The 20566-nt window shown below is 45.9% G+C and overlaps 1 long non-coding RNA gene across 2 annotated transcripts in view; it reads left to right on the top strand.

The window, feature by feature from the left end:
- The window catches only part of LOC144819355 (uncharacterized), a 29732-nt gene extending 11327 nt beyond the window's left edge, over window positions 1-18405 (top strand). For both annotated transcript variants that reach the window (XR_013607308.1, XR_013607309.1), the window contains one exon: window positions 17351-18405. This is a non-coding gene — a long non-coding RNA (uncharacterized LOC144819355). The remainder of the gene's footprint in view (window positions 1-17350) is intronic.
- Window positions 18406-20566: the final 2161 nt, after the last annotated feature.

Raw genomic sequence — 20566 nt, 5'->3', positions numbered from 1 at the left:
ATAGCCATGTCTGAACTGGGGTGGCAGAGTGGGCTAAAGAACGGTGATGGATTAAACCCAGATCTTTTGACTGGGTGTGAGTGTTTGATTGATTCAGATGCTCCGTCCATCACCACCCCCTTTTGTACCACTTTTGGCTGCCATAAGTGTGGCAGGGTATGCTCAGACGTGAGTCCCTTGCTCACTTTGCCACTGGATTCAAGCAAGCCGGGCTGAAGACGGCTGGAATGCCAGAAACCGGTCCTCGGAAACTTGTTTCCCGTCCAGGGAAGACATGGCTTGGCAGTTCGGGCTGGACTGTTCCCATGAGGCACAGGGTCAGACTGATTTGCATATAGCCATGTCTGAACTGGGGTGGCAGAGTGGGCTAAAGAACGGTGATGGATTAAATCCAGATCTTTTGACTGGGTGTGAGTGTTTGATTGATTCAGATGCTCCGTCCATCACCACCCCCTTTTGTACCACTTTTGGCTGCCATAAGTGTGGCAGGGTATGCTCAGACGTGAGTCCCTTGTGCACTTTGCCACTGGATTCAAGCAAGCCGGGCTGAAGACGGCTGGAATGCCAGAAACCGGTCCTCGGAAGCTTGTTTCCGGTCCAGGGAAGACATGGCTTGGCAGTTCGGGCTGGACTGTTCCCATGAGGCACAGGGTCAGACTGATTTGCATATAGCCATGTCTGAACTGGGGTGGCAGAGTGGGCTAAAGAACGGTGATGGATTAAACCCAGATCTTTTGACTGGGTGTGAGTGTTTGATTGATTCAGATGCTCCGTCCATCACCACCCCCTTTTGTACCGTTTTACTGGTGTAAAGCAGGACTACTACCTACAGTGTGAAAGGGAGCCCAGCCCAGAGCCACATCTGAAGACCGACACATGTCATAGACCTAGTGATCATGCAGCCCGACACCAAAGAAGGCCACAACACCCATGCCACCACCCCCCGTACCTACCCCCCAGACCACCCCCCCTCTTACCACCGTGGCAGCGCAGAACAGGACAGCGGACCTTTCCAAAACGGCATGGACCCTCAGCCACATAACAGCTGAATGCTGGGAGATGTGGCAACCAAGTATGTGTGAAGGATGCAAGTCAGCAATCAATAACAATGCACACAATGCCAAGTGTAGTGGTGATGTGCAGGACAAACCTCACTATGCAGAGCACCGACCTCTTCATGTGTACATAAACTGATTGTGCATGTAGTGTTGTGGACAGTGGATGCAACCATGTTACCTCAGGCAGTGGGGAAGATCTCGGTCATGTAGATATGTCCCCCCCCCCTGTAAGCTGCACTGGAAGCGGAGTGGGCTGGTCCAATGTACGCCGCTCCATCGTAGGAGTGTGAATAAATAGGCCAGGGCTCTGGGCGTGGTACACTTCTGGCAAGGCCAACGCGTCTACCAGAGTTGCGGCCCTCACCCTGCCACGAGGCTGCTGCCGTGACCACCGGCCTCCTCGACACAGGCCCCCGGCGAACCCAGTAGCACAGCACCGCAGAGTTATTTCTGTACAGAATACTGCCTTCAATGTACACTGTGGACAGCAGGGCTCACAATTCAGATTGAGTAGCGATTGCAGATGACGCAGTCCAGTAGGCAACAGACATTGCTATCAGTGTGGCCCGCGCAGGCCATGCATCATTGCAGGGTGCGCACAGGCTGAGTGCTTCAGGTGCCACTAACTCAGTGCACCACAAGTCATCACCACATAGCCTTATTTAGGTATTTCATTAAACAAACGACATTGCTACCAGTGCAGCCCGCCCAGACCACAGATCATCGAGGCTGCACACACACTGAGTGCTTCAGGCGCCAGTAGCTCCGTGCACCACAAGTCAACGCCATGTGGCCTTATTGAGGCAGAATTAATTAGGCAAAAGTACACCCGTTTGAGGCTATTGTTCGTATGGAGCCTAAAACAGGTAAGCTGCCTCCATCAGATTTATAAAGAGGCTTAAAAGGAAGAGTTGTGTATTTACCTTTAGATTTAAATAAAATCTTGAAACTGTTGCAGTAGAGAAAGAGGAAACTGAACCTGTAGTTATTCTAGTTAATGGTGTTCCTACGAAGAATCAAAAAATATGCCAAGAATGAGCAGATGTCAGCAAAGTGCAAAAGGCTATGTTATATCTCACAAAAAACAATGTTTAGTAAAAAATGTGTCTGTAGAAGAAACCGATTGAGTTGATGATAGCGAAATTTCAAGTGTCCAAATTGAAAAAGTGGACATCTCCAAAAGTGAAGAAATTCATGAACATTATAGTGCGCATCCTTTACATTCAAAGGAAGTGATTGGAAATACTATTGAATTATTCCAAATGAAGAAGGCAAAGGGAACTCCCGTGAGTGTTTGGGAAAGAAGTTTGGAAGCTTGTTTTTTTCCACAGCTCTTCCCCACTGGAAAAGGTGGATGATATGACAAACGAACCGTACAGATTCCAGCATCAGAATATCGTACAACAAGGTTGTACTCAGAAGATCGAATACACCTACACTGGGGTAAGCAGGGTTACAATTCAAATTCAGTCCTTGATTCATTAATTGCAGAGTCGCTGCCTGCGCACACGTGCCACTAACTCTGTGCAGCTCATGTGAACGCCACATGACTATTGGCCCTTGCTGACCGCTGCTCCGTCCTACACTGCGGTCAGCAGGACTGACAATTCAGATATAGTCACCATTGCAGATGACGCAGTCCAGTAGACAACAGACATTGCTACCAGTGCATCCAGCCTGGACCACGCATCATCACAGACTGAGTGCTTCAGGTGCCACTAAATCTGTGCAGCTCAAGGCAACGCCAAGTGGTTGTGGGCCTTTGCTGACCACTGCCTCCAGCCTACACTGTAGTCAGCAGGGTTCACAATTCAAATTCAGTCTTGAGTCATTAATTTTAGAGTCCAGTTGGCAACTGACTATAACGTCCCTGAAACCTACATATTTCGACAATGTAGTCCATACGTATTTCATCTTTTGTTTCATATGCCTACACTGCGGTCAGAAGAGCACACAATTTGAATTCAGTGTTGATGTATTAATTGCAGAGAGAATTGTACTCTATGTCCTTGGATTTTATCAAGAGGAAGTGACAAAAAGCATTCCTCGATGTTTGTGCTGACTCCTGCCTTCGATCTACACTGCGGACAGCAGGGCTCCCAATTCAGATCCAGTTGCGATTGCAGATGACGCAGTCCAGTAGGCAACAGACATTGCTACCAGTGCAGCCCACTTGGACCATGCATCATCCCTGGCTGTGCACACACTGAATGCTTCTGATGCCCCTACCTCAGTGCACCACAACTCATGGACCCTTTATGATAGAATATTTTGTGTATGATTTCAGATCTGCTGCCCCTAACTCAGTGCACCACAACTCATGGACCTTTTACGATAGAATCTTTCTGTATTATTTCACATCTCGGGCCCCTACCTTAGTGAAGCACAAGTCATAGACCCTTTATGATTGAATCTCTGTGTGTGATCGATAATTACTGTTATACTTGTTGCCAGCACTAACCATTCCCTGAGGTCTGACTTACACTCACCCCACACGCATCCAGCACAGACGTCACTGGACATGTGACCCTGGTAATCAAAAGGGGCCGAGCGCACGTGCCCTTACCCAGTTCCACTATCTATCTAACTGTGTCCGTGTGTTCATTATGTATGCATGATGCTGCCCCTGGGCCCTACCACGTTACATTGTGCTATGGACAGCGCATGCAACCATGTTACCTCTGGCAGAGGGGAAAACTTCGGTTATGTAACTTTGTCTGGGTCATTGTAGAAGTACATAGGTAGAGACTGGATCATTAGAGTACTGCAAGGAGAGTGTATAGGGAATTTATAAGTACTTGGGGATTGGCGGAGTAATTGGATAAGTACATATGTTGGCAGAGCCTAACCCCCGAGCACGAACTTGGCTTTAATTGGCTGCCCTCCCTGTGCCAAAAACTGAAATTTGGGCTTTGCATGGCCCTGTATTGGTACAGCTGCAACACTCCACTGAATGCGCAATAAACATTCATATCGACACAGATATGTCATGTGCACGATCTTTCATGTGTGGAAGTATGGATGAATGTAGGGTAAGTGATTCCCTCTGGGTCACAGGGTTACACATTGGCGCTTACGGCCCGCGTGGCGGCAACACTACAACAGAGACACCCACATCAGTTGATTCCTCATACAGCCCAGGACGAAACCACGCCCAGAGCTCCGGGGTCATTGTTCACAGCTTCACGCAGGACTGGCATACGCCAGGCCAGGCCAGCCCACTCCACTTATGCTTACAGGGAGGAACGACAACGCTACATGTCCCAGGTCTTCCCTGTAGTGATCTGCTGATCACAGGTCTAGTTGTCAGCATGCCACAGCCACTCCCTCATGGCTGGTTTACACGCACACCACATTCATGCAGCACAGGTGCCACAGAACATGTGACCCTGCCAATAAAAGGGCTGGGTGCACCTGTCATTTCCATTCTCTCCCATGACTTGAAGTACACATAGTTGGTGGCAGCTGAGGAATTTTGCCCAATACGGGCCTCCCACCACGTGGCGATGACTTGAGTTTCACTGAGTTAGTGTCACCAGACCTGAGTGGGTGTGCAGCCTGCAATAATGCGTGACCTTGATACACCATCCTGGCAATCAAGATCCGATTTAAATTGTGATCTCGGTAGGGCCGCGTGTACGCCAAAGGCAGCTAGCTGTACAGACATGACTCCTCATCGCGGTGCAGCAGGATGCGCAGGGGGCCTGTGCCACAGAATCCTGCGACGGCTGAGGAAGTTGCTTTGACATATGATGGGCCCGCATGGACACACGCCAGTGGCGGAAGGTGAGCAGAGAGGTTTGTTTTGCAGCGGAGGGCAGTCACCTCTGGGTAGTGGGAGTGGATGGGGTGCAGCAGGCTGGGAGCGCAGGGGCGGGCAGACACCTCTGAGAGGCGGGAGGGGATGGGGTGGGACAGCTATTTAGGCGTGTGCAGTTGTAAGTACTCTGCCATTACTGATCCTATACTATGTTTCTGATGAGTCAGCTTGAGGGCTGCACTATGTCCCGGCACGTGGTTGGAGACACACCAGTGGCGGAAAGGTGAGCTGTGAGGGGTTTTGTCCACAGTGTTGGCACTCATTCTCCCTCTCCATCTCTTCCTTTCTCTCTCTCACACTCTTTCTCTCACTCTTCCTCTCTCTCACTCTTTTTCTCTCTCTTCCTCTCTCACACTGTTTCTCTCTTTCTCTCTCCCTTCCACTCTCTCTCACTCTTTCTCTCACTCTTTCTCTCTTTTTCTGTCTTCCTCTCTCTCTCTCACTCTTTCTTTCTTTCTCTCTCTCACTCTTTCGCTCTTTCTCTCTCTCCTTTGATGGGCACCTGACGCACAATCTTATCTTGCTTTTTGTCTTGCAGGCTATGATTCACAGATTGTCGAGGCTGTACCTACTTTTATTTTGTTGTTTGCTTATATAAAATGTTTTCTATGAAAATCCATAGATGACTATGATTCTCATTTGTCCAACCTCGCACGCATCGTTTTTATTATAATTGTGCTACATCAGCTGATTTATTACGTTTCAGATTTCGGAAGGTTGCTGTCACATTTGCTTGTCGAGGAGTTAAGGGGGGATGACGGGCAAGGGGCTGGTGGCGGGGGGTGTTAGGGCACTGTAACTGCGTGATCGTTGGCTTCATTGTATCTGTTGTTTTTCAGGTGTGGCTGTGGGCTGGGCTCCCTTTCATTTTGCAGGTTGTAGTCCAACTTTACACCAGGTCAGAGCAGGTGTAAACCTCCTGGTGAAAACGCACCTTATCGCCTCTTTTGAATTCTCTTCGCCGATCTTACTGGTGGTTGAGAAAGTTGTGAAGTGGTGTGTTCGCTACTTTTTGCATGGGAACGCCTACTCTGCATCTCATTAGCGATATTTGCTGAGGTCATCCATGACAATGTTTTTTGGGGCTGCTATCGCTTATAAACTGGTGATATGGTAATCGTCTCTCTATGTGAACAGCGGTTCTAGCACTGTTTCTGGCTGCCATTTGGGCTCTGACACCATTTTGTGGCTTTCCTTGCTGACCTCCGACCTACCCGGAGGGCCTGTCCACCCCGGTGCTTTCCGGGCTGCCCTGACATTCTTGAGCCCTCACTCACCTCACTACAGTGCCCCGTCCCACCCGGAGTTTGATCTGGTGCCTGCCATTGAGCCTGATTGTGACCCCATGATGCCAATGGAGATCCAACGAGCCTGATGCCCCACGCAGCCTCCCCCGGTGTCCTACATTGCCAGGGACCTGCCAGGTGTGCAGCAGCTGGTGTTGGAGCCTGCCCTCGTGTTTCCCCTTTGAAGTGTGGGCCCTGTTTGGTTCTGAGGAAGTCAAATTTGCCCGCCCTTGCGAAGCCCATCACTGCACTGAACCCCAACATATGAATCTGGGTGCTCATGTGCACATTGTGAGTGAGGAAGAATATTAGAGGTGGATGTGCACACAGATTGGCCTGCTGAGCCACGTAAAGGGGTTGAACCACAGTGCGTTACATCCTTGTCCTTTTAGATTCGAGAGAGCAGCACGGACCCATAACGGCTGTGCACTCTTAGCAAATTTCCAAACCACCGACATAAAAAAACCAATAAAAGGTATTTTACTATTTTTGGGGATATTCTAAACCCTATATTTCTAAAGCACTGGCTGGTAATCTTATTCTCTTTGCTAACTGCCTTATACTATGTGTCTTTCAAGATTTAACCCATGACTTATATGTAGCAGTCTGTCTTATACTGTGAGTTATGATAGTTTAAAATAATGACTTACATGTAGCAGCCTGTCTTATGCTGTGTGTTACGCAAGTTTATAACAAAGACTTATATGTAGCAGCCTGTCTTATACTGTGTGTTATGCTAGTTTAAAATAATGACTTACATGTAGCAGCCTGGCTTATACTGTGTGTTATGCCAGCGTAAAATAATGACTTACATGTAGCAATCTTTCTTTTACTGTGTGTTATGCAACTTTAAAACAATGACTTATATGTAGCAAACTGTCTTATACTGTGTGTTATGTTAATTTTAAATAATTACTTACATGTAGTAGCCTGTCTTATACTGTGTGTTATTCCAGGTGTAAAATAACGACTTACATGTTCACTTCTCCCCACAATAGCTACTTGACCCTTGCGTCTGCTCTCTACCTCACCCCCTTAACTCCGACCTCCCTCTTTCACCTGCGAGCCCCCTCTCTCTCCACCTTCAACTTAACGACCTAACATCCCCCCCTTAATCACACCCTCACCCCCCTAGACTCAACCCTCATCAGACATGGTCCCAACTCATGGTCCATTACTTACCCTCCTAATCTCTTCGAAAATGCTAAGAAGTTTTTAAACATAAATTACTAATTTGGCATCCTGAAACACTCATCGTAGACAACTACCTCAGCCTTTCCTCCCCTCCCCAACTACATCTTCCACTCTAAACACCCCTCCATATGGATGAGTATCTTCCTTCAACACCTCCCAATATCTAAATCTATCAAAATTCCTTATGGATTCAAACTATCCACTACCCCTTCCCCAATTTTTCACGCAGAAATTGGCATCTCCATATTTGAAACCGGTAACATTCTCATACAATCCTCCGAACACTACCTCTCCATCTTTGAGCAGCACTTCCAGGCTCTGTCCTTCCATCTATCCAAACTCTCATCTAACTCCCCTACTACTCAACCCCTCGAGGCCCTTTGGCACTCTCCATCTCCGCCGACTCAAATCCTCCCTCCCCTCGACATCTCTACGGCTAATCCTGTACCCCAAATCTCATCATCCAGTCACACAGTCCCTCCTGAGAGCCTTCCCCCAGTCCCCAAACAACATCATCTGTCTCCCTAACTCTCGCGCTCCCTGATGAACTTCCCCCTCCAACCCCTAATAGTTCCCCAGTCCATACTCCTGCCACTGTTTCCCCCTCCCAGGAACCCCCTAATTCTCCTCACTTGAACCAGACCCCTTTCTTACCCTCTCTGAACTGCAGTCCTCCCCTACACCCGCTGTCACCTACCCCCTCCCCCATCACAGCTTCTCATCTTCTCAAGCCTCACCTCCGGACTCTAGAAATGTCCCAACCTTCCCATCAGACCCCCATATATCTTACAACCCAGGCACTCCTCCTATCCCCCTTCCCAAACAGTCTCCATCACCTCACACCAGGTCTTCTCTGACCAATATAGAAGCTTTCCTTCCCCCACCTCTTCCCCAACTGCGCTCTCCCACACTCCTTTAATTCAGACTCTGTCCAACATTGAAAGCAATCTTGCAACCTTGACGACTGAACTCACACGGCTGAGAGAAGATGTCAACTCGCTCTACTCCAAGTCCCTATCTAACCGCCCTAACTCCGTCGACCCTGGCTCTCAACACTTCTCGAATCCTCAACTGTGGAACACCATTCCCCTTGTCTGCCGTTCTCATAGGCCCCACCACACATCGAATCATCTCACCGCTTCTGACCTTCATACCCTCCGCAACACCTACCCTCCTAACTCCTCTAGTAAGTTCCTCCCCCTCCTCACTGCAACATCCCCGTTATTTTGGGGACCAGCAGATCCCCCCTTTCCCGTCTCCCCCAGACCTCCTCCCCAACGTACCACCATCCATTCACACTCTCCCCCCACAGACTTCCCTAAACCCCTCTCCTGCATTCTCCCTAGCTCCAACATTCATGTCATTGCAGGGACCATCAGATCTCCACCCTCTCCTGTCTCCCCAGATCCCCACCCCAACGACCACCATCCATTCACGCCCTCTCCCAAAAGACTGTCCTAATCCCCTCGCCTGCATGCTAGTGAACTGCCGCTCGTCTTTCAGGCAGGGCAACTGAAATTTCAGAAACCATTCTTAGCGAAAACATTGACATAATCTTCCTCACGGAAACCTGGCTCAATGAACACTCTAATTCCAACCTTGACTTACTTTCCCCCCCTGGGTTACTCTATCATTAGAAAAGACAGGACAGAGAGAATCGGGGGTGAACTAGCGATTATTTTTTAAAATGAACTCCAACTTTCCCTTGTAAAAAACCCCGACCGCAATACCTTCGAATACCTTGAAACTGAACTTAAGTCTCAAGGTTTTCCCCCGATTCGACTGCATAATATCTGCCACCCACCTGGAGCCCCACTCACCTTCATCGAGGAACTATCCGAACTTCTTACCAATCCTCTCTCTCTAACACGTAAAATCTCTTCCTTGGAGATGTTAATCTCCACTGGAATGTGACTGATGACTCCTCAGTCAACCTCCTCACCAATCTTCTTGAGACCAATGAACTCAAACAACTCTGCCACTCTCCCACCCACTCCAAAGGAGCCAATCATGACACCATCATTACCAGCAATGACTTGGCTTCCTTGTCCGCCATCATACCCGACTGGTCTGATCACCACCTCATTCTGTTCTCGATTGCAAACAATAACCCACCCTCCCTCACTAACAACATTAAAGTCTCAAAATGGACCAGAAATATTAATCGCATCCCCCCTGGTGAACTTGAATCTAAACTCCAAACACAACTTCTGCTTACCCCTCTCTTCCTAAATGCTAATGAACTAACTGAACATTTTAACAAACCTGTCAATCGATGTCCTAGACCAAATTGCCCCGTCCAAACTTAAAACCCTAAGCAACATTCCATCTAAAATCATGGTACAATTCCATCCTCAATGATGAAAGGCGTGCTCTTAGACTCGCTGAAAGAACATGGAGACAACACCCTTCCCCCGCCCAGCTTGCTCTCCTCAGATCCGCCAGAGCCAGATATAAGAAACACATTTTCACGAAAAAGGCCTCCTTCTTCTGTACCCAACTCGATCGAGTGAAAAATCGACCCAAAGAGCTGTTCAACATAGTCCGAAACCAAACCTTCTCGGCCCCTCCAACACTGACGGTGAAAACTGACAGATGCGAAGAAATTGCTAACTTCTTCTCTGAAAAATAGCCATTATAGACCAATTCTTCCTAGCATCTCCCCCTCATCCCCTATCTATCGATGTCTCGACTTCTCAATCTCCCTCCCTATTAACTCCCCCCTCCGTCCTCCCTCCTGCCACTACCCATCCGAATTCCAGCCTTTCTAACCCTCAGCCTAAAAACAACGCCTCCTGGCTCAATTTCCACCCCGTAACAGAACATCAAAGTCTCTAACATCCTCTCCAAACTTAAACCTACCTCACACACCAAAGACCCTCTTCCCGCTAACCTTGTTAAGGAGCTCAAGCACATCATTGCTCCTTACTGGACCTCTATCATCAACTCTTCCTTTACCTCGGGATGTGTCCCTCCCTCCCTCCAACTCGGAGAAATCACTCCCATTCTTAAAAATCCCAATGCTGACCCTAATGACCTAAATAATCTCTGCCCCATCTCCAACCTCCCCCTCCTTTCTAAAGCTCTTGAAAAAGTTCCCTTCTTCAACTGGACAAACACATTGTCTCCTTTAGCCTACTTGACTCCTTACAAACCGTATTCCGAAAAGGCTGCAGTACAGAAACTGCCATATTAAGTATTGTCGACGTCATCCATCACTCTCTTGACAACGGTGAGACCTGGCTACTCATTCTCCTTGACCTCTCTGCAGCATTTGATACGGTTAACTCAAAGTTAGATTTGGCCTTAATGGTCTGGTACTTAAATGGTTCTCCTCCTTCCTGAACCACAGAACACAACAAATCAAAATCTACAATTGCCTCTCTAATCCACTACCGTCTCCCTAGGTGTCCCCCCAGGGTTCTATTCTCTCTCCCTCGCTCTTCAACCTCTTTATGGAACCCCTTACATTCATTCTAAAACAAGCCGGTATCAACTATCACCTCCATGCCGATGACACCCAACTTTACTATAAGATCAAATCCCACTCCGACAATCTACACCCTAATAACACCCTGTCTAAAAACCAATCCTGGTTCCACTCTAACCATCTCAAACTTTACTCTAAAAAAACAGAAATCATTCTCTTCTTTCCAAAAAACAACCCTCTTCCTATCCAAACATGGATCTCGGACCGTAATGCCCTCAAATGTCAGCTCTCCTTATCAAGCTAAGTAAAATCACTTGGCATCACCATTGACAACAGCCTAACCCTCCAGGACCACATATTTGGCCAAAGGAGCGCTCTTCACCCTACGCCATCTCAAGTAAATCAAACCCTTCTTCCCAGCTGATGACTTTCAATCGGTCATCCAATCAATGGTCCTCTCAAAAATTGATTATGGTAACGCCCTCCTCTCCGGAACCCCAAAAGTTCACCTAGCCCCACTCATATCTGTGCTAAACCTAGCGGCCAGGCTGATCACTGACTGCAAACGCATCAACCACATCTCCCCAGCCCTAAAGGCCCTTAAATGGCTTCCCATCGAAGGTAGATCCACCTACAAGTTGGCATGCATTACACACAAAGCCCTTCACCAAAAAGCCCCACTTTATCTAACTAATAAACTCAACAAAGCAGGATGTACCCGACCGTTGAGAACCACCAACGGCCTCCTCCTCATCCCACTCCTGACAAAAAAGAAAACCACGCAGTCTCGCCCTTTCTCTGGAAATGCCCCCAGCATATGGAATGTCCTCCCCAAAAGACCTGCGCTGTTATCCCTCCTACAACAGCTTCAAAAAAGACCTCAAACTGCACTTGCTCAAGAAATATTGGGGTCCATAATCATTTCCTTCCCCTACTTTTCCCGCCCCTGTCTATTCTTCTCTACCCTCGTTAATATCACTCCCCCAATCCCTCCACCCTACTACCTCCTAGCCCTACTCCATCTCAGGATGCTATATATTACTCGACCACTTGTACCCATTTATTCATGTATCTTATCCCTCTCGTGGCATCATTTGTTAATGTGTATTTTGCTACTTGTTCTTCTCAATGTAACCTATGTGATCACCATGATTTGAACAATTGTAGTGTGCCTGTATTATCTTCACTCATGTAAAGCGCTCTGATACCCCCGGGTCCAGCCAGCGCTATATAAAACCTTTAAAATAAATACAATAAATAAAATAAATTAAAAAAAAAAAAAATATGGGCTGTTTGCACCAGCTTGTGAATTGGCTGTGATAAAGTGCCATTAACTCGGCGATGTGTCCTTGAGAATATGCCACTCTGTGTTTTAAAGACCTGAGAAGTACTCGAGCGCGGAGAGCTGTGCACCCAGCACATTCACACTACGTGGGGAGCGCTGAGATACGCGCACCCTTCGTATTCACACTAGAGGGCCATGCTGAGAGCCGCGCACCCTTCGTATTCACATTAGGCGGTCGCGCTAAGAGCAGCTCACCCTTCTTATTCAAACTAGGGGGCCGCGCTGAGAGCCGTGCACCCTTCGTGTTCACACTAGGGGCCGCGACTCCAATTTTTTTGAAAAATAAAAAGTGTTCACTTTCATTAATTTGCATGCACCTCGGGGACCCCATCCCCCGAGGCATGCCCACATCTACATATATATTATTTTTTTTTCAAAGGTAAGGGGTGATGCGTGGCCCCCCTCCCAGGCCACTTCTGGCCCCAGGGGACCCCATCCCCTGGGGCCTGGCCTCTCTGTTGGGGACAGTACCTACCCTGCACCCTTTTCTTAATTTTTCACTTTCTTTTACTGTTTTCTTGTGATTCAGTTCTACCGAGTCACAAGATGGCTGCCAACACTTCCTGGCTTGGATTATTGGCAGCCAATTAGAATGAAGCCGCGTGGTAGTGGCAGCCAATTAGAATGGTGTGGAGTGCAAAAAAACGATGGATTTAGGCCCAGATCCTTGTACTGGGGTGAATGTATGACATTGTTCTACATTCTGTCCATCAACTGTGTTTTTTGCAATTTTCACCCCGAGTGGGCTGGGTATGCTCAGACGTGAGTCCCAGGCTCTCCACACCACTGGAGTCAAGCTATCCAGGCTGATGAAGGCTGATAGCCAGAAACCGGTCCTTGGATGCTTGATTCCGGACTGGGAAAGACATGGCTTGGTAGTTCGGACTGGACTGTTCCCATGAGGCACAGGGTCAGAGCTGATTTGCATATAGCCAGTGTCTAACCCAGGGTGGTGTGGAGTGCAAAAAACGATGGATTTAGGCCCAGATCCTTATACTGGGGTGAATGTATGACATTGTTCTACATTCTGTCCATCAACTGTGTTTTTTGCAATTTTCACCCCGAGTGGGCTGGGTATGCTCAGACGTGAGTCCCAGGCTCTCCACACCACTGGAGTCAAGCTATCCAGGCTGATGAAGGCTGATAGCCAGAAACCGGTCCTTGGATGCTTGATTCCGGTCTGGGAAAGACATGGCTTGGTAGTTCGGACTGGACTGTTCCCATGAGGCACAGGGTCAGAGCTGATTTGCATATAGCCAGTGTCTAACCCAGGGTGGTGTGGAGTGCAAAAAAACGATGGATTTAGGCCCAGATCCTTGTACTGGGGTGAATGTATGACATTGTTCTACATTCTGTCCATCAACTGTGTTTTTTGCAATTTTCACCCCGAGCGGGCTGGGTATGCTCAGACGTGAGTCCCAGGCTCTCCACACCACTGGAGTCAAGCTATCCAGGCTGATGAAGGCTGATAGCCAGAAACCGGTCCTTGGATGCTTGATTCCGGTCTGGGAAAGACATGGCTTGGTAGTTCGGACTGGACTGTTCCCATGAGGCACAGGGTCAGAGCTGATTTGCATATAGCCAGTGTCTAACCCAGGGTGGTGCGGAGTGCAAAAAAAACGATGGATTTAGGCCCAGATCCTTGTACTGGGGTGAATGTATGACATTGTTCTACATTCTGTCCATCAACTGTGTTTTTTGCAATTTTCACCCCGAGTGGGCTGGGTATGCTCAGACGTGAGTCCCAGGCTCTCCACACCACTGGAGTCAAGCTATCCAGGCTGATGAAGGCTGATAGCCAGAAACCGGTCCTTGGATGCTTGATTCCTGTCTGGGAAAGACATGGCTTGGTAGTTCGGACTGGACTGTTCCCATGAGGCACAGGGTCAGAGCTGATTTGCATATAGCCAGTGTCTAACCCAGGGTGGTGTGGAGTGCAAAAAAACGATGGATTTAGGCCCAGATCCTTGTACTGGGGTGAATGTATGACATTGTTCTACATTCTGTCCATCAACTGTGTTTTTTGCAATTTTAGCCAATTAGAATGAAGCGCTTGGTCAGGAGGGTTCGCGAACGCACCGTGCCCATAGATATCGATATTTATTGTATCCTCAGCAACTACTGAATGGATTTGCACCATTTTAGAATAGGTCGCTTTCTGAACCAAGAACTACCTTCTTGCCAATTTTGGTGTAATTCCGTTTAGCAGTTCGGGCTGTAGCCTTGGCTAAAGTTTCCAATGGGAAATAGATTTTTTTACTTTTATTTGTCAAATTTCTCAGCAGCTACTGAACAGATTTACACCATTTTAAAAAAGTTTCATGATAGGAGCTGACCTGGATAAACCTTTTTTTAAAAATAATTTTTCGAAGATTCATCAAACGACGCCAAAGTTATTAGCAAATCAAAAAATGCTTTTCCGATGGAAAATAGGTTCTGAATATAACTACCTACTGGTGACCGCCAGGAGGTAATATATCTATATATTCGCGAACTCTGCTGAAAAAAAAAAACACGGTTTGCTTTTTAAAAAAAATTAGCCCCCGGAGGGACCAAATCCCGGGGGCATATTTCAAATAAAGTGTGGGGGTGGCCCAATCCCCCCACACACTGCCCCGGGGACCGCCACCCCCTGGGGCAAAGTTATTATTCCCCGGGGCAAAGACATTAATGATGGGAGGCCTCTAAGGCCCCCCGAGCCCCGGGGACCGCCACCCCCCGGGGCTTTGTTCTAAAGTATGCGGGGGGCTCACGGCACCCCTGCAGCCCCCCTTCTTAAAAGTTTTTTTTGTATACACCGGGATCGGGAGGAGGCCACGCCTTCTCCCTGCACGTCTCTGCAAACGCACCCCCTGGTGCGTTTGCAGAGGGGGAAGTAATTCACCTCACATACGGGGGTCCCTGCGGGCTAACTAGCCCACCAGGAGCCTCCAGAATGGGCCAGGGGGCTCCCTTGCAGAGACGTGTAAGGAAGCCATGCCCCTTTTTATACCTCTCTGAAACGCAGCCCCCTGGCGCATACTGGAGGTTCCTGATGGGCTAGTTGGCCCCCAGGGACCCCCAGTATGCAAGGGGAATTAGTTCCCCCTCTGCAAACGCGCCAGGGGGCTGCGTTGCAGAGAGGTGTAATGAGGCAACGCCCCTTTTTACACCTCTCTGCAACGCAGCCCCCTGGCGCACACTGGAGGTTCCTGGTGGGCTAGTTGGCCCCCAGGGACCCCCAGTATGCAAGGGGACTTAATCCCCCAACTTAGAACGCTTTACGGGGCATGTTTGCACAGTGGTGAAGGTAGGGGACGGGGCTTGAGGTGACATGTGTGCAAACACGCCCTGTGGCGCATTTTTGCTTGGGGAATATATTCCTCTTCAATCCAGAGTTTCCCTAGCGGCCAACTAGTCCAACGGGTACCTCTAGTAAGTGCCACGGAGCTGCATTGCAGAGTGTTGTAAAAAGGGGGCGTGCCCTCTGAACACCTCTCTGCAACGCAGCTCCCTGGCGCAAACTGGAGGTACCCGATGGGCTAGTTGGCTCACAGATGACCTCAGGATTGAAGAGGAATATATTCCTCAACCTAAAATGCGCCACAGGGCGTGTTTGCACACATGTCTCCTCAGGCCCCGCCCCCTTCCTTCACTATTGAGCGAAATATTCCTCTAAAATCAGCCGAAGTACGAATTCCGATTTACTCACCTGTTATCATGAGAGACGTCAGTGCTGCATCTTTCAGCTCACTACTGATCCTGAAAAGTAATTGTAACCATACTTACAGTAACTTGAATTTCCTTTCATAGGCTAACATTGACATGTTTTACTTGGAAATCCTTCTAAGTGCGGAGTTTTGGAACTTTAAAAAATTCCTCAAAAATCAACCGAACTGCGAATTCTGATTTACTCACCTGTTATCAGGGGAGACCTCCTTGCTGCATCCTACAGCCCACTACTGATCCTGAAAAGTAATTGTAACCATACTTACAGTAACTTGAATTTCCTTCTATAGGCTAACATTGACTGGTTTCACTTGAAAAAATTTCTAAGTGTGGAGTTTTGGAAGTTAAAAAAATTCCTCAAAAATCAGCCGAGCTGCGAATTCTGATTTACTCACCTGTTATCAGGAGAGACCTCAGTTCTGCATCTTTCAGCCCATTATTGATCCTGAAAAGTAGTTCTAATCGTAGTTACAGTAACTTGAATTTCCTTTCATAGGCAAGTGTGGAGTTTTGGAACTTTAAAATATTCCTCAAAAATCAGCCGAGCTGCGAATTCTGATTTACTCACCTGTTATCAGGAGAGACCTCAGTTCTGCATCTTTCAGCCCATTATTGATCCTGAAAAGTAGTTCTAATCGTAGTTACAGTAACTTGAATTTCCTTTCATAGGCAAGTGTGGAGTTTTGGAACTTTAAAATATTCCTCAAAAATCAGCCGAACTACGAATTACGATTTACTCACCTGTTATCAGGAGAGACCTCAGTGCTGCATCTCTCAGTCCACTATTGATCCTGAAAAGTAATTCTAACCCTAGTTACAGTAACTTGAATTTCCTTTCATAGGATATCATTGCCTGCTATATAAAATATATGTAAATTAAAAAAATATTTAAAAAAATAAAAATATTACAATTTCAATATTTTTACAAACATTTATTTTTCAATTTATATAAAAAATATAAAATGTAATTTAAAAAATAAAATATCTAAAAATAAATAATTTAAAATTATGTAGTAAATCAGTATAAAGAAAACATGACAATTAATACATTTAAAAATTATCATTTACAAAACCTTTGAAATTCACTGAAAAAACCATAGGTTTCACCTACATTATAGTTAAAAATTAGCATTTAAAAAACCTTAGAAATTCACTGAAAAAACCATAGGTTTCACGCACATTGTAGTTAAAAATTCCAACAACGTCATTACTCTAATAGTGCCCTCTTAAGCTAGTGCGTTTGTGAAATATCCCCAGACCACCTGGTGGGGGGAATAGAGTACTCAAACTGAGTCAATGGGAATCCAAATATATTATTCATTTTCAAACCAAAAGCCTTGGTGGCTTAAATCTTGATGAAGAGCTACGAATCATTTGCATGTAGCTTAAGATATTCTCTGTTCTCCTGTAACCTCCTTGCTTCTCGGAATGCAGTATTGTTTATACACATGTTTTTAACATTTTGTATATCTGTTTTTAATCTATTTTCTTTCCCTTTTTTCACTGCAGGAGGAAAGGAAGGGACCCACACTACCCTGGTAGTTCACCCTCACGGGCTCCCTAACCTTTTCTTCAGAGGCACATGGCGATGTCAAGTCACATCAGCCAGGAACATGTACCATGTAGTTTGATTCAGTTGTCTCTTTTCTCTAGTCCTATGTTTGAAATTGGGCACGGTCCCAACACATGTATTTACCGGTACACCACTTGGAACTGTACAGTGTATTCGCAGGTTAATTATGTATGCTCACATGTTTAACTGGGCACTCACCCTTTATTTATGATTGTGTTTGACATTGTGTCATACTCTGCATGGTGCCTCTAACCTCTGTTCAGGTGTAATTAGTACTGTAATTAGTACTGTCCAGTAGACCTCATGACCTACTACCTAGCACCATCACAATTGGTGACCTTTTTTCTTTTGAACTTTGAGGCACTGCTTCAGGATGTCATTTTCCATTTATCTTGATAGTATGTGACAGGGGAGGAAACTGTTCACTGGGCTACTTCCAGTCCCAATGGGATACTGAGAAATGAGCATTATCAACCTTTTTTTCTTTGTTTATTATTTTTCACCACAATTTAGTTTCATCACTATTTTCAATATGTCATAATTTACTTTACTTTGATCTTTTGCCTTGACAACTCATTGAACCTTGCATGTGACATACCCTTGATCGGTACCAGTTAGGTTTCATTGGCATTTAGACTCTGGGTAGGTTGTTCTCTACGGGCTGTATGACTCTGCTTGTAGAGGTACCATCCCAAGATGGCCATGAATTCCATTCAGCTTAATCTGCGGGATAAGGTTCATATTTTATTGGCACATGTCGTTTCAACTTGAATTTCTCTTTCTGTCGTGAAACCCTTACAGTTGCTTTACTTGTTGTTTATAATGTACTGAATTCATAACGAGTGCTCAACTTTCATGAGATAAAATGTATTCATACAATTATTATTTACTTAAACCTCGAACAGTTGCACACTACAAATTACCGTCATTCTCTTTGTTACTTCCTTTGTGCTAAGAGTCCTTTGGTTATTGTCATGGCTGTAATGTTTCTTACGTGTGGGAAAGGATTCATTTTCGTAACATGTAATGTGGAAGCAGAATAAAACTTTGCTGAACTGCATACCTGAGAGTGCATTATTTTCGCAACCGCTGAAGGAATTATTGGGACTTTTCTTTACCGGGTGCTCTACCGGTGCATGCACCACCTCCTAAGCATCCATGGTCCGGATTGGAGCATTTGTTTGGATATATATATATATATATATATGTATATATATATATATATATATATATTTATATATACATGCTGCTCACTCCAAAACTCCGCACCCCCTCTCCCAGAGGCCACATGAGAATCAGGATCAAGGAGCCAACCCCGATGTGCAGGTGAGCAGTAATGTCTTTATTTAAAAAGAGCGTCCTGCCAGCATGACGTTTCGGCCTGCCCAGAGGCCTTGATCACATGATTCACCAAGCTCCTTATACAGAACTCCAGACAGGAAAAAGCAAGCGGCACACCAGCGATAACTGCACAAATATTTTAATGTGCACCAAGACGACGCCTTTCGGCGTTAGCCTTTTTCCTGTGAATGAATACTGCAATTTCCCTTAGAAATACATCTTGTAGTTGATAAAAAGCAAAAAAATACTTCATGGTTTTGAGCATGTGAATACACATTATCATAATTCAATGTAAACAAGATATATTGTCATCTTTGATATCATATTATGAAAACCATAATTAATTATATACAATGTACAATATTCAATAGTTATCCCACGCTTTTTAGTTCTCACCGAGGCATGCAGTGTATACAGGTTATACCATTTTAAATTGTCAATAAAGTTTTTTAGCCCATGTATGGTAACTACTTTGTCATGTTGCCAGTGGAACATTCATGCACCAATATTGTGACTTAGCGGAATAGTCAATAAAGTTTTTAACCCGTATTTGGTAATACCTTATTTGCGCTGTCAGCGGGACCTACACGCAACGCTACTGTAGTTAGAACCTTTAAGAATATTAGGCAACCCTATCTGCCTCTTATTCTGTTTATTTATCCTTAATGCCAGTGGTAATGTACCTTGGCTTTGGGAGTGCTTCATGCAATCATAGATAATGTACCTGATGCGGTATATGTGAATTGCACGACTTGACGTTGTCAATAAAGTTTACAACTCATATGTGGCAATTATTGGATCGCACTGTCAGCGGGACCTACGCACAACAATATAGCAGTTAGAAGCATTAAAGATGTTAAATAACACTGTCTGCCTCTTATTATTCTAGTCATTGGTAATGTACCTTTATGATATCCCGTTATTATTATAAGCTTGATCATGCTTTAAGTATTACATTTTGAATGTAATCGTCTTTCTCTGTGGGAAAGCAGATATTGGTGCCTGTGGTGTCTAACTCTATTGAGTTAGTGGGACAATGAACATAGTGAATAACTAAATTATACGTGAAACAAAGGGGAGAAGAGTGGGGGATTTGATTATATCCAATATATAAATTTCGGGTACAGAGTGTTTTAATATCACATACTATGTACACTAATTTCAAACAGAGCCCTGATTCTTTATTGGTAATCAATCAACCTCGCCCAATACCTACAGTCCTGCCATTTAAAATCGTGATAGTGTATTTAAAAGAAGAATTGTGGATAGTTAGCCTTATATTGGTCCAAATGTTAGACTCCTATATGGGTTGCTAATTCCTCCCCGCTGTTAAGTCCATTCGGGTTTTTAGTGTTGAGCCCAATGATGTACTTGGACTCCAGGATGCCGAGTGCTCTCTCCCGGTTTCCACCCCTGGGATGAGGCAGTATCCTGTCTATCCCATAAAATGTTAGGAGATTGCTTTCACTGTTGTGTTTCTCAGCAAGGTGTTGTGCGGTTGGATAGGTATAGCCTCTGTTGGAAATTGCACGCATATGCTGCAAGATCCGCACTTTTAGTTGCAGTTTAGTGCTGCCTACATCTTTGTACTGACATGGATACTCTAAGACATAGATTAAACAGTCACTAGAGTGCTTGAAGAATTTGTTAATCCTCCTTTCCTCATTTAGATCAGTTCTGTAGGATTTTCGGCTCTTACTATTCTTACACGCCTTGCAATTACTGCATGTTACGAATCCTTTAACAGATTTTAACCAGTTACCCACTTGTCCCTCTTGTTGATAACTGTGGACCAATCGGTCCTTCAAAGA

Source organism: Lissotriton helveticus, chromosome 2_1 (genome assembly GCF_964261635.1).
Source record: "Lissotriton helveticus chromosome 2_1, aLisHel1.1, whole genome shotgun sequence".
NCBI lineage: Eukaryota > Metazoa > Chordata > Amphibia > Caudata > Salamandridae > Lissotriton > Lissotriton helveticus.
Note: the sequence above shows the minus strand (reverse complement) of the source record. Positions and strands in the feature narration are given on the sequence as shown.